Source organism: Meles meles, chromosome 2 (genome assembly GCF_922984935.1).
Source record: "Meles meles chromosome 2, mMelMel3.1 paternal haplotype, whole genome shotgun sequence".
Lineage (NCBI taxonomy): Eukaryota > Metazoa > Chordata > Mammalia > Carnivora > Mustelidae > Meles > Meles meles.
The window spans coordinates 122,992,215-123,006,108 of NC_060067.1; the positions used below are offsets into that span (position 1 = coordinate 122,992,215).

Sequence of the window (13,894 nt, forward strand, 5' to 3'; positions counted from 1 at the left end):
TTGAACGCCTGTATTGTGCCAGTCACTATTCTAGGTTATGAGGATACAGCAGTGAACAAAACAAAGTCTGCAGTCCAGAGGTGAGATCCAGACTAAATATGTGGCGATATTTAAAAACATGGGACTGAATGATGTTCCCAGGGAATACTGTGGCTAGAATAGAGAAAATGAAGTTCAAGTGAACTCCCATGTTTAGAGATGGAGAAAAGGAAGAGGAATCATCAAAGTAAATTGAGAAAATACAGCTAGTAAGGTTGGAAGAGAAACAAGAGAGTCTGAGTGGAGAAAGTTGATCAGGTGAGTCAAGTGTTGTTGAGAGGTTAAATAAAATGATGACTGAATGAGTACAGACCACCGGTTTAGGAATGTGGAGGTCACTGGTTTGGGCAACATGGTGATTATTGGTGTCCTTGGAGGATTGATCAGAACAGCACAAATAAAATCATCCTCAAAATGTGTTGATAAGATTATGGAAGAGAGGAAACAGAAATACCCAGTGTAACAACCCCCATAGACATTGTAATGTATAAAAGAGCAGTGAAATGGAGGGTAGAAGTGAGTGGGTGGGGGAGTTGTGGGGCCAAGAGGATTTAAGATGAGAAATATTACAGAATGTTGTATGTTTGTGGGCATTATTCACTGGAGAGGGAAGAACTGATGAAGTAGGAGAGAGGAGGTTTACAGATGTCTCCATATTTCATTAAAGCAATGCTCCATTTTTCTCACTCTCCTCAGACTCTTCAATAAGTGTCGATGATAATATAATAATTGATTTCTCCCCAAAGTTTGTTACTTTAAAACTATTTAGAACATTTAGAGGAGAATCATTGAAAGAAAAGGAACTAGCATTGAGCGGGTGTTTCCAAACAGCTCTGCCTATAGGCAAAATAGGAAGGAATGGGGTTAAGCTCATAAATCACTTTTAAAGCTAAATTTTACTACCTTTACTTGAATGCAGTGTTTGGTATTTGCTCCATAGGAGTTAATTTAATTGGGACCTTTTCCTTTATACATTATCTATTAGTTTTAACTGCCACAGATGCTAATTGTTCAATTTTACACAGCAGTTTTATAGAATGGGTTTTGTTATATACAAAAGAAATGGTATTTTAAAATAAAATGCTATGATAGATAACTCAAAATCAAATTATTCCACTCAATGAATGACAACTAGTAATCACCGTAATAGTGTAAAATTAAGAAAACTCTGACTTTGGTTTGATTTTGAATTTTGTTCTCCTAAGCAACTAAAATTAACTTTACAATCAGAACAGCTTAACTGTCCAGTACTTTGTATCCCACAGTTATGTCTGGATTTGCTGGGTTTCATCAGCTGTAGTGTGTATATTCAGAAGGGCAGGATGTAAAATTTGCCTTAGGGATCTGGAGTTTGAATCCAGCCTTCTAGCTAGCTTCACAGAGAATACATTCGTAAAATGTGCCAAGAATGTAACATTTAGAATGGTGTTTCAGAACTATTATCACTTGCGCTAGTAAGGACACTTGTGAGTATTTTTCTAACTTGCTTGATATAAACATATTACAAACTCTATAATTTCCTCAAGTGTAAGCTGTTTTCCCAATAAATGTTGAAGAGTCTCTGTGTTCACTTTGTTAATTCCTCAATCTACTTCTGGAGTTGGGGGGTCTCATCTAATTGTCCCATTCTAATTACAAATCATTCCAAGACCCTACAGAAGGAATAAGGGCTAGAAAGTCACATGTTCCCAAATTGACTATGGGCACAGAAATTCCTATAAAGAATACTACTCCTTATCTGCTTCTTGATCCAAAACGCTTGTATACTAATTTAGAATGATTAACACTGTTAGGCTAAGTCAGCTCCTCTTTTTAATTCTCATATTGGTGATATGAACACATTTTAGGATGGTTTTTTAAAAAATAAACACACACATGAATATACAAATATAACTGCATGGAGGCTGGTTATAGATTATTTGAATTATTTCTTAAAACATGACTTAGGCAAGATTTCCTAATTTAGTCAGTCTAATATGTTTCTTACACATTTTTTTAAAAACTGAATTTCCTCCCAAATTTTCTGGAACTCAAAACTTTTACTACTTCTGATAGGTTAGTCCATCAATTTTCAATATCACTATCACAACCATACAATCAGGGTTAATGAGTTATATAGGAAAAATTATAATTAAAGAAGGGCGTAGAATTGCCTTAAGTCCAAACAGGTTGGTGAAGAGATGGTTTAAAACCAAATAGGTTTGGGGCACCTGGGTGGCTCAGTGGGTTAAAGCCTCTGCCTTTCGCCCAGGTCATGATCCCAGGGACCTAGGATCGAGCCCCACATCGGGCTCTCTGCTTGGCGGGGAGCCTGCTTCCTCCTCTCTTTCTCTCTGCCTGCCTCTCTCCCTACTTGTGATCTCTAGCTGTCAAATAAATAAATAAAATCTTAAAAAAAAAAAAACAACCAAATAGGTTATATGCGTACAGAATCCAAGTAATACAACTGCGTTTTTGAATTTTTGAAAGAAAAATGTTTATGAAATCTAAATATTTGGACATAATGCTGGTAAGTACTCATTACATGCTTGGGAAGATTTTGGCAGATCTCTCTGTCTGCCTTGGAAGGTGACAGCAGTACTTAGGAGAATTAAATATCTTATTATGGTTTAAAACAGCTCAGAGATGCGACAATATGGAGAGAACTAGAAGGTGTAATGCTAAGCAAAATAAGTCAGATCAAGAAAGACAAATACCATATGATTTCACCCATATGTGAAATCTAAAAAACAAAATAAATGAATAAATGAACAAACAAATGAAAAGCAGAATCAGACTTATGAATACAGAGAATAAACTGGTGGTTGCCAGAGGGAAAGGAGTGGTGGAATAGGCAAAATGGATGAAGGGGAGTGAGAGGTACAGGTTTCCCATTATGGAATGAATAAATCATGAGACAAAAAGGCACAGCCTAAAGAATATAGTCCATGTAATCATAATAGCATTGTTTGGTGACAGATGATAGCTACACTTGTGGTGAGCACAGCATAACACAGAGAGATGGGAATCACTATGTTGTACATCTGAAACCAATGTAACATTGGAAGACTATACTTTCAGGGATCATTTCTATAGTTTTTTACTAGAGAAGTTTCTCTGAATTTGTAGTGTACCCAATGTAACATTGGGTGTCAACCTCACTCAAATAAAAAAATAAATAAATAAATAAATAAAATAGCTCAGGGATTTCAATTAGTGCATAAACATGTTTAAATATTTAGGAAAATCTGATTTGTCAAATTCTTAAGTTAATTGAGCTTTAACCAGAAATGACTAAAGGTTATTTTGTAATCACAAAATGGAACAACTTGTGACTTTCTTGCCCCTATTCCTTCTGTAAGGTCCTGGAATTATTTGTAATTAGAATGGGACAATTAGGTGAGACCCCTAACTCCAGATATAGGTTGAGGCATAGTGATAATAACAATGATAATGATGATAATAATAATAGTAATAATGATGATGATGAAAATTGGAACTGAAGTTTAAGGCTCAGAAAACTCCAGGGTTCCTTAATTAATGGAATATTACTTTAAGCAAAGTAGTATTGAGGAGTGTTTCCCTAACAAATAAATCTCCACTTAGATAATTAAAAAAAAACAAAACCCAACAACCTTAATGGACACAAATTAATTTTGATGTTCAGAAATAAATATATATACCAAATTTGTCTTACTAAAAATTAACTTGTTTCTTTTTACTGCAAATTAGAGTCACTCTGGCTAATTATATCAGAATTTACAGCAGGGTTTTCTTAGACTTTTTAAAAAATGAATTCTATAATTTTGGATAATAAAATAATAATAATAAATTCAATAAAATGAATGAAAAATTTGAAATTCTCCTTTGGAATTATAATTCCCAGTAACCAGTTGCAAGCACTTGGAAACGTAAATATGGAGTCTTATGTTTGAAAGTTACTTAAAACAAATGAGAAGCATCTTAAGAAAACCATCATAAAGCTGAAAACACTTAAATTATTTTAGGAATTCCTTCCCACCTCTCCAAATAATCTTTAACTACTTCCAAAACTTTAAAAAATGGTGGCTGTCCTTAGCAGAAAAGTATAACATCACTTTGGGCAACAACAAGAAGTTCAAGTTTCTAACAATTATCCAAGAAAGAATAAACATGCTAAAAAAAAAATCAACCTAGCTTTTTTATGAATTTTGGATAACTGAACCCAAATGAGAACTTTTTTAAATTAAAGAAAAAGAAAGGCAAGGAAAAGATCCAAGAAAAGGCTGTCAGATGTTTTCCATTGTACTCACTTTTTTGTTATATGGTATCTTTTGTATCTACTACAAATACATACTTGGAATTCCTAAAGTTCTACAGTTTCCTAGACGCATGCAATAAATTAAAATATGATCCTGCCTGCTACCAGATTAATGCTATGCATCTCATAATTTTAAATTGAAGAGTAATCAGCCAGAATCTGCAAGTCAATTCAAATCAGCATATTATCATTAATTAACATTTAATGAATGCCCACAGGTGTATACAGTCACCAATTGCTGTTTAAGGCCATGTAATAAGACTCATATATAATTGCCAACCTAAATCTGGCTGACCTCTGAATACAGACTGGCAAATTGATGGACATATTACATTGACAAACTAACAGCAAGATTCCTAAAAAGCACTCAATGAGAAGTAACAGAATATTTTTTCAAACATAATATAAAAAAGCCACTGAAGAAGTAATTGCTGTATGCTATCTTTCCTGATCTTTTCTGTTGGGGTGGGGGTGGGATGTCGGGGGCAAGGGCATAAAATAAATGGATTGGCACATACATATACATTATATACACCGAGATAGAAAAAGGAAAAAAAAATAAAGCCAGTTATTTACTGAAGAAGAATATTTTGTAGATGAAAGCAAGACTAAATCAAGGTCACTGGCTTTCTTTTCAGCAGAGTCCATAAACACCTCAAAGTCAACAAACACAATAATTCAGATAACAGAAAAACCAGATCCTACTCAGAAAATTTGAAGAAAGCAAGACTAAACTATAATAGTGGTTAAGAGATTTTCCTTGAATAAATAGAGAATTGAAGAATTATATAACTTCATTCATTAAAAGTCATTACTTACTGCTCTTTAATATGCACACAAGCTGGACATGAGATATACTGAAATTCATGAAGGGGAAGATCTTTGGACGGTTTACAACATATTACAAAATAAGAAATGAGCAAAGACAGGGGAATCATTTGGTACCAATATTAACTGCCAACAGAGAACAGCTATAAAGGGGAAATAATAGGATTGCTCACTATTATAACTGATCTACATCCAACACATAAGTTATCATATGACTCCAAATTGGAAAGTTACTTTGTTGATTTGTTTGTTTGCCTTTTTAATCCATAGTTTCTCAGCCCAACAAGTCATCACTTGGTAGCTGACATGATTATTTGGAAATAACAGTCTGTGAGTCTAATGAGAGTGCTCCTAGTAACGGCACATAATTATTGATACCTTTAATATATTATCTCATTTAATCAGTGCAAGTAACCCATAGGAATTATTGTGCCTGTTTTAGATAAGATACAGTTAAGCACCAGAAAGATTTTGATCATTTCTCAGCATCACAAAGCTAATGAATAGCTGGAGTTTAACCAGGTTTCAGTTTAACTCCAAAGGCCAATTTTCTTTTTCCATCATTCTTGTTTTCTTCAGAGTCATGGTATGCTTTTTCATGATTCACCCTGTACCCTCTGCAAAATGTCTCCTTCTTCCTTTCTTCACTGGGATCTTTTAAGATCTTACCCACACTAGAAGGCTTGCTGACTCTCCAAGTAAAGTTGGTCCCTCCCTCCTGATTCCCTGCACTGTTTGTATATCTCAAGGAGAGCAACATAAAAAATTAGTGTGCATTTAAAGTGGAGTGGCATCATATAGGCATTTGACTTAGTGCTGTAAGGGCCTATTTAGCCAGAGCGAATCCATCTTGGATTAAACAGTCATTTTGTTGTTTATGCAGTAAAACTTAAACTGTCCCTGCCCCCTTTCCCCCGAGAGGACTTACTTACAAACAAGCCCAGGAAACCAGTCCCAGGTAACAAAGCCCAAATACAAGGGTGGGTCAGGCCAGGTGGAGGTATCCAATCAGTGGGGGCACATACTGTCTCCCTAGCTACCAAGGAGTATGGGCCTCGCCTTTTGGGCGCCAATTCTGACCAAGGTGATAGGCTAGTTCAAATGTCTACTATAGGGTAAATTGTAATTCAATTGGTCACTTATGTGTGACCTAGCATTACTGTGTATCTTTCTCCGTGTGTTCCAATCTCATTGGCCACCTGTGCGTGGCCAGGCCCAACCACGTGGCCTTTGCCCTTAAAAGCTAGTCTGTGAAGCAGAGAGGTCGCCCTCTCTGTAAGAGGTGTGGCCCCGAACGTTCGGTTTGATTCTGGATGCTTGGCGCAAAATAAAGCTTTGCTTGACCTTCGCTTTGTATCAGTCTCGCTCCTTTAATCACGGACCCATTATTGGGGGACCTTACAGTGCACACAAATATATCCAGCAATACTATTCTACTTCTAAACCCCCTAGTAGTACAGATTTTTAAGGATCAGGACAGGTTCCAATAAGAGAAAATGTGCCGAAGATCTTCTACGGGCCCTTTCGAATACACTCTCTGCATTTTTCCACCCAGACTCTTGCACAGGGAGACTAAATCACACAGATGATAGTATCAGGGTTTCACCCAACAGCTTCCCATTGTGTTTGGCCAACAGGCAGCCGAGGCAGGAGACAGGAGGGAGGAGGAAGCGTAAGATCAGGGCACTTATTTCCTTGACTTTCTAGTTCTGGGGTCACCTTGAGTTGGTTCTGTATTTTGACCAAGGATCACTACACCTCCATGGGAAAATTTTCTGCACGGCACTCTTTTCAGAGCTCTACTAAGACCTCATTTCCATTGTTCCTTACATCTCAGTCTGAAAAAGCTCCTTTGCTATTATTAAAACCAGGTTATTTCACTATTGTTTGTAATCCTCCCACCCCCCACCCACATTTGTAAGTAATACCTTTGTACAGAAACTTTCTTCAAATCATCCTAATTTTGAGTGTGTCACCTTTTACAGTTGGGACTGTGATTAATATAGTTCAGAGTGGTAACTGATTAAATCACAACATTCTCCTTCTTTCTAAAAGCCTAAATATGTAGTTACTTGGTGCTTAGGAAAAACATAATAAACTGGCAATTAGTTTAATGCCACACCTGCTTAAATTTAATATACTTTCAGGACTGTGACAGCACTGTGAGGAGTACAAAAAGAATTTATGATAAGTTCTCTTCACCAGGGCATTTTGATCTTATTAAGGCTACAAGACATGAAATGAAGAAAATTATAAAGGAAGCATGAGCTGAACAGTCAGGTGCAATCATTTATGATTCAGAGAATAAGAGGTATCATTTATTTATTATGGCTCCCATAAGCTCTGGACTTTCTCCCGCCTGCATCTAAGCTCTGAAACTCCGTGGCCCCACAAGAGCATCCTCTTTTGTTCCATTTCCCTGAGCCTTTCTTAGCTCTTCTTGCGCAATGCCTTCTTTTTCCAGGTTCACTGCAAGTAACTGCTCTATTATTAGAAGATCTCCCAGATAAGATAATAGAAACAAGGCATCATTTTTTGGATGAGTTCATCTCGAGCAACACTACATGGCAGGCACCAAACTAGTTAAGAGTCATTGATGCAAAGATAATGAAGTCACAATTCTTGTTTGTAAGTGGTGTGCCACCTTATAGGGGAAATTAACAAGTATATGCATCTCCAAGTCCTTATTATGACAAAAGTCTGGGGATTGTGGGTAAATACAATGTTTACACTCACACAAATATACACACACACATATATATACATACAAACACACACATATACTTAATACATACACATGCTCACACATGTGCACACCTTTACTGGTAATTCTGAATGAGCCAGGAATTCTGAATGAGTTTCTAGAAAAGAAAAAATATATAATGTTGAAATCATCCAGGAAATCAGTTTCAAAAAGAATATAAAGTGTAAAAAAAAAAAAAAAAGAATATAAAGTGTAGGATCCTTGATAAATATCAACATAGTATTTCTTTTCATTGAATTCGTCTAGATATGTCTACCTGGGTTTCAGAAAGTGATTTAGGTAAGAAAAATATATCGAACATCTAAATATGTGTAAAATTTTAAATAAAATAAACTAGATGTGTGAGGGTATCAATATTTATGTTGGCAGCTATAGGAACAACAAATGATAAGCTGATCACTGGGGGGCTTTCCCTTTTTCTTAGAACTTAGGTACATATTAACACTAGGAATATATTAACAACTACAGAGGTGCAAATTTGAAAATCTTTTTCAAAGATTTTGAAAATCCAGTACAGGAGCTCAGAGTTTGGCCAAGGCTGAGTCTTTATTTCATAGCAAGTGTCTCAGCAAGCAAGATTTCTTGGATATCAGATATAATTTTCTATTCATTTTACTTCTACAATGAAAATGAAAAAAGTAAGTTCCCTGCATGCATATTCAACCTCCGTTTTCACCAATATGTACCCTCCCATCAGAACTTCAACCTTTTTCTTATTTAAAATAAAAATAATAAAAATGTCTCTCTGATTCCTAAAGAATAGAGTGAGGGAAGTCTGCCTTGGATATGGGCTCCTGTTTAAATATAGGTCACAAATCTTACATAGTGCAACCACACCTCCCTTATTCCTCCCTTCATGAAATTTAGGCTGTGATTCAATCTGTTATGACTTCTAGCGATGCTCATAACTTTAATGGCCAATATTAAGCACAAAAAATTCTCAGTGCTAGAAATTATGAATCTTGGGGTTCTAGTATTTATTTGCATGAAATATGGGGTCAGTTTTGTGCTTTTTATTACATTATACTCTTCCACAAATCTTCTGAGTTTTCAGCTTATGTTAGGTTGTAGAACCAAGATTAGATTGGCTCAAAATTTAAGAAGCACCAAAATAATCGGTAATCAAGATACATGCTATTTTAATAACTTTTTTTGTGTTTTGTTTTACTTTTATTTTTTTATTCTAATAACATGCTAGAAGAACAAACTCATAAAAAAACCCATAATGAGCAAAATATCAAAATAAAGGCAGGATCACTATGACTGATTTTTTTCTTTTGCCTTAGTTTCCAGTATCACTATTATGGATCCTGACCCTGTTAGTTTGAATACTGTCAACCCAAACTAGCACCTTGCTTCCAAACCCCCATTTCTGCCATGTAACCACACTCCCTGCCTTCCAGATGACATGGCTGTCACCATTTATCTGACTATGAGAAACAATAGAGAGTGATAGAAGCAACTTCCTTACATGAAGAATGGATTTTAGTATGCTGGACAAATCTATAATGTGTACTTTGTATGCTAGTGGTGGTTGCCATAATTCTGAAATATTTGTGATAGCTTTTCACTATTTTTCTTTTGTATAAAAAATGAAAAAAAAAAAAAAAAAGCCCATGTATTCTCTATTATAAGACTCCTGCATATAAAACAGCTCCGGGACTAAACAATGTCTTTAGCCTCTAGCACCAGGTTAAATACAGCTTAGCCATGACCTTGGTGCCAAGATGAAATAAGCCGATGACCTCATTTCAGCTCCTTCCTGGCAGATGTCCAGCATACTAATTGGCACCCAGGTGACAGCATCATGAAACCAACCAAGGTGAATCAAATGTGAGAAGTAATCCATGTACACAATTTCACATCATCTACATACTTGAAACCAGACATATTACATTTTTTTTTTGCTTTGCTTCACTAAATATGAGGGGGTAGTGACTGCTTCTAACAGTCCTACTGCAATTCTAATCTAAGGTAAAATGCTCTTCGTATGTATTTAGAAATAAGGCACAACAGTACGCTAATGTTCAGCATGAGCTTGGGAAGAAGACTGCTGCTCAAGGGTAACCAAATGCAAGGGAGTCTTCTCGCCACACAGAACATGTGAAGGCATCACTCTTCATTTATGTGTTAACATGTTCAGGGAATTTCACCAAGTGAAGAACACAGGGGTAATTTCTAATAAGGAAGAAAGTACTAGAACAAGAAAGGATGGGGCAGACGAAGAAAAATGGGGAAAGAGTGGAAAGCATGGATATAGAACTAGTATGTAAAAGTTCATTATCACAATTTCTTTTTTTTAAATCACTCCAAACAACAGATAATCTTTTCCATCAGTATAAAAGAATTTGAAGAAAATTTCTTCTATCCAAATGAAGTAATATTCATAAAGTGTCTTATGTAGAGACTGGCCTACATAACCTGTAAAGATGTTGGTTAAAAAAATCACCTTCCCTTTTCTTCTTTTCTGGAAGATAAAACTAGTAACTCTTTGCCTTCCTTTTTTGATAATATTTTCCAGTGCTATGGAAATGCTTCCTGTCTTAGGATTGTGACTCAGTTTCTACCTCTAGACCTAGAACCTTCTCTAATATTTTCTTCCTTTGGAAGAAAAATGTAAATTAAATATATTCCAAACCTCATTGAATATATTACATTAAATTAAAAAAAAATCAAGTAATCCATTTTCACAAAGTCTCTGGACTTCCTGAGTATATTTTAGGTTTGATTCTCCAATTAAAGGTAACAATAACAATTAAGCATTTAGCATTTCTTTTTTTTTTAACCAGTCTATTTTTAAAGTCTTGTAATATGAAAAGATCATTCACCAACAAAATGCATTTGCTTACAAATGTCAATTCAACAATATTGTGACAAGAGGGTTTTTAGCAGTTTAGCTTCAGATAACTATTATTCCTTTTAGGGTACTGTCACCTAAACCACTGAAACAAACCATTTTTTCTTTATTTTTTAAATTTGCTTTCTTCCTGATTATTTTATGCAATAAGGAAATAAATCATACCAAAATGGTGTGAATCTTCAGTACTTTATTTTTAGATGCCATGTTAGGTAATCAAAACATTCCATTTATAGGTCTCAACAAAGGTAAAATAATTCTCAGTGGCCTTGAAAGTTGCATGTTCTCAAAGCTGTCATATGACATGCCATTAAAAAGTTGTACTAAGGAGAGCACATGTTGTGATGAGCACTGGGTGTTACATGCAACTAATAAATTGTTGAACACTACAAAAAATAAAATTATAAAAAATAAAATAAAAATAAAACTGTACTAATGTAAATAACAATTTGGATCTTGCCAAATGTCATTTAGTAGAATTGCTTAAAGACATTGTGGAATAAATAGGTTTTATGGTCCGGTAAAAGATAACATGATGAAAATGTTATTCAGGATCAAATATGTCAGAGAAACTGCAGGTTAAACCCAGTTAAACAGGATTCTTTTCTGTAGGATTTCTCTGTCTTAACTATTTAGAAATACTTTAAAAAACTCCTAGAAAAGATAATATGCAGAGGGTCCCTTCCCGACTTGACTATGGAAATTTTCTTTGCAAATCATCTCAAGGGATTTGTGTTTTATGGAATATAGCTTTGCCTTTTAATGCCAGTCACCATATTGTACTGGTGTTTGGCATGCGTATAAAATCTGGAGAGGGTTGTCAGCATTTGGGATGCCTGGGCCATGTTCAGATCTAGTGAATTAGAATCTCTGGGGACACAGCCTAGAAATTCATGTTTTTAAAAAAGCTCCTAAAATAATTTTGAGGTTTTAAACACCCTAGTTAGTACCCTGGTTTGTGTAGGTGTGTGTTTTAAAGAATGCTTCAAACTAAGCAGTTTAAAGCCTTGAAGTTGTACATCACATTAGCTTCTTCACATCACTACTGGTGGAAATTTTCAAGCATATCTCTTATATGATAAATTTTTTGCATGACTTTTATATTTACTGAAGTAAACCATCTAATATCACTACATTCCACAAAAAAACAGACCCCAATGTGACTACTATACAATATAAGAATTTTGAGGTGAACAAACTGTAAGATTTGTAATAAAAACAAAAAATAAAAGCTCATTTTAAATCACAGTAGCTCACCTGCTGTAAAATCCAATCCAATGCACACCAGTGCTCTTGGCATTACCACAGTCCCAGCATCTATCAGAAGATTTTTAGATTTTACATGCTTTTGACCAAAGATCAAAGTGTTCAGTTAATTAGAAAAAAGTTTTCAACCTTGCTTCCCTTTCTTACATGGAGTATAAGGTGCACAAAGTTTCTAATTGAAGAAAAAAAATTAAACACAGTGTTTTTGATCTTTTCAAAAAGTCAGAAGGAGATGTATTTTCAATAAAACCTCAATTACATCCTCAGTTGATTATTCCTAAAGCCCACATGAACACCAGCTGTTTACTGGAGAAAGCAAACAATTTCATTTAGTAGAATTGCTCAAAGACATGGGATATGGTTTAAGTCTTCACCAAAGCCCAGCTCAACTAGAAATGTAAAGTTTTCATCGCGTTCCAAAACCCTGGTCACATCTGATTGGGTTTGTTTGCATTCTGTTCAAGATAGTACTGATGGGCTTTTTAAAAACAGATTTGTGATCCAGCCCAAGGGGAGCATGTTAGAAATAAAGACAACCCATGATTACCAGACCATGGAGGTTTTATTTTCTTCTCTCAGCCAACCTTAAACACAAGTGGCCAGCTAAAGCTGGAAGGTTATTTGAGGCAGGGAACTATGGCGTTGTGTCAACCTACATTTAAGTGTAGATGTGTGAAGGCATTGGATCTACTCAATGTGACCATTTGGAAACAAAGCTTCCTGGGAAAGAAAATATCATAATCTTTAAATGAGACAGACCAGGAGGTTTCAGTTGTTAACCCTGTGCACTGAGTTTACAGAGATTTCAAATATCTTCAGGAATCTACCACAACAGGAGTGTTACCTACTAAATAGGTCCTGAAGAGTAGGGTTCAGTCAGTATAACCCAAATGCCATTGATAGTTTGGTAAACAGATTATCAACAGAAGGAATCACATCTTCTGGTTAGTAAAGCTACAATAAATATTTACTCCTTGTTTGGCAAACAAATTAGCTGCAAGCTGAACATCCTTGAAAGAGCAATACTACAGTCAAGTTAAAGCCACCACTAAGTCATTTGGCTTAATTACTTTCCCATATATGTTCTCAAGTTCCTTGCTGAGTAAATGGATCTCTCAAGAACCCAAACAAGGGGCACCTAGGTGGCTCAGTGGGTTAAGCCTCTGCCTTTGGCTCAGGTCATGGTCTCAGGGTCCTGGGATCGAGTCCCACATTGGGCTTTCTACTCAGCAGGGAGCCTGCTTCCCCCTCTCCTTCTACCTGCCTCTCTGTCTACTTGTGATCTCTCTCTGTCAAATAAATAAACAAAACCTTAAAAAAAATGCAAATGATCACCTAACCAAATGTCACTTATCCTAGTCAAGTTTTCAATAGGCTATTATGTTTGGGATTCTAAAACACTGTAAAAATCTGGTCACCTATCAAATGTTCTATTGTGTCTACTATGTCCACAGTAACTAGTTTACTCTGTGATAGGGAACTGGGACATGAGGAGGGAGATTTCTTATGGTTTCAAGGCTCTTATTCGTTATTTATTTATTTCTCCTTGGTTTTCCATAATGGATCCTGACAAGAAACAAACCACCATAACTTTCCTACTACTCCTTTTTTTTCTCTTTTTTTAAGATTTTATTTATTCATTTGACAGAGAAAGATCACAAGTAGGCAGAGAGGCAAACAGAGAGGGGGGGAAAGCAGGCTCCCCACTGAGCAGAGAGCCCTATGCTGATGCCAGGCTTGATCCCAGGACCCTGAGATCATGACCTGAGCCAAAGGCAGAGGCTTAACCCACTGAGCCACCCAGGTGCCCCATACTTCTTTTTTAATAAGGGAGTAACTGCAAATTAAAATGAAGGCAGGT

General features: G+C 35.8%; 1 protein-coding gene and 1 pseudogene across 3 annotated transcripts in view; one reads left to right on the plus strand and one right to left on the minus strand.

The window, feature by feature from the left end:
* The window catches only part of ARHGAP24 (Rho GTPase activating protein 24), a 534,495-nt gene that overhangs the window by 86,306 nt on the left and 434,295 nt on the right, over positions 1-13,894 (minus strand). The window lies entirely within an intron of this gene.
* On the plus strand, positions 3,084-3,168 carry LOC123937653 (annotated as a pseudogene).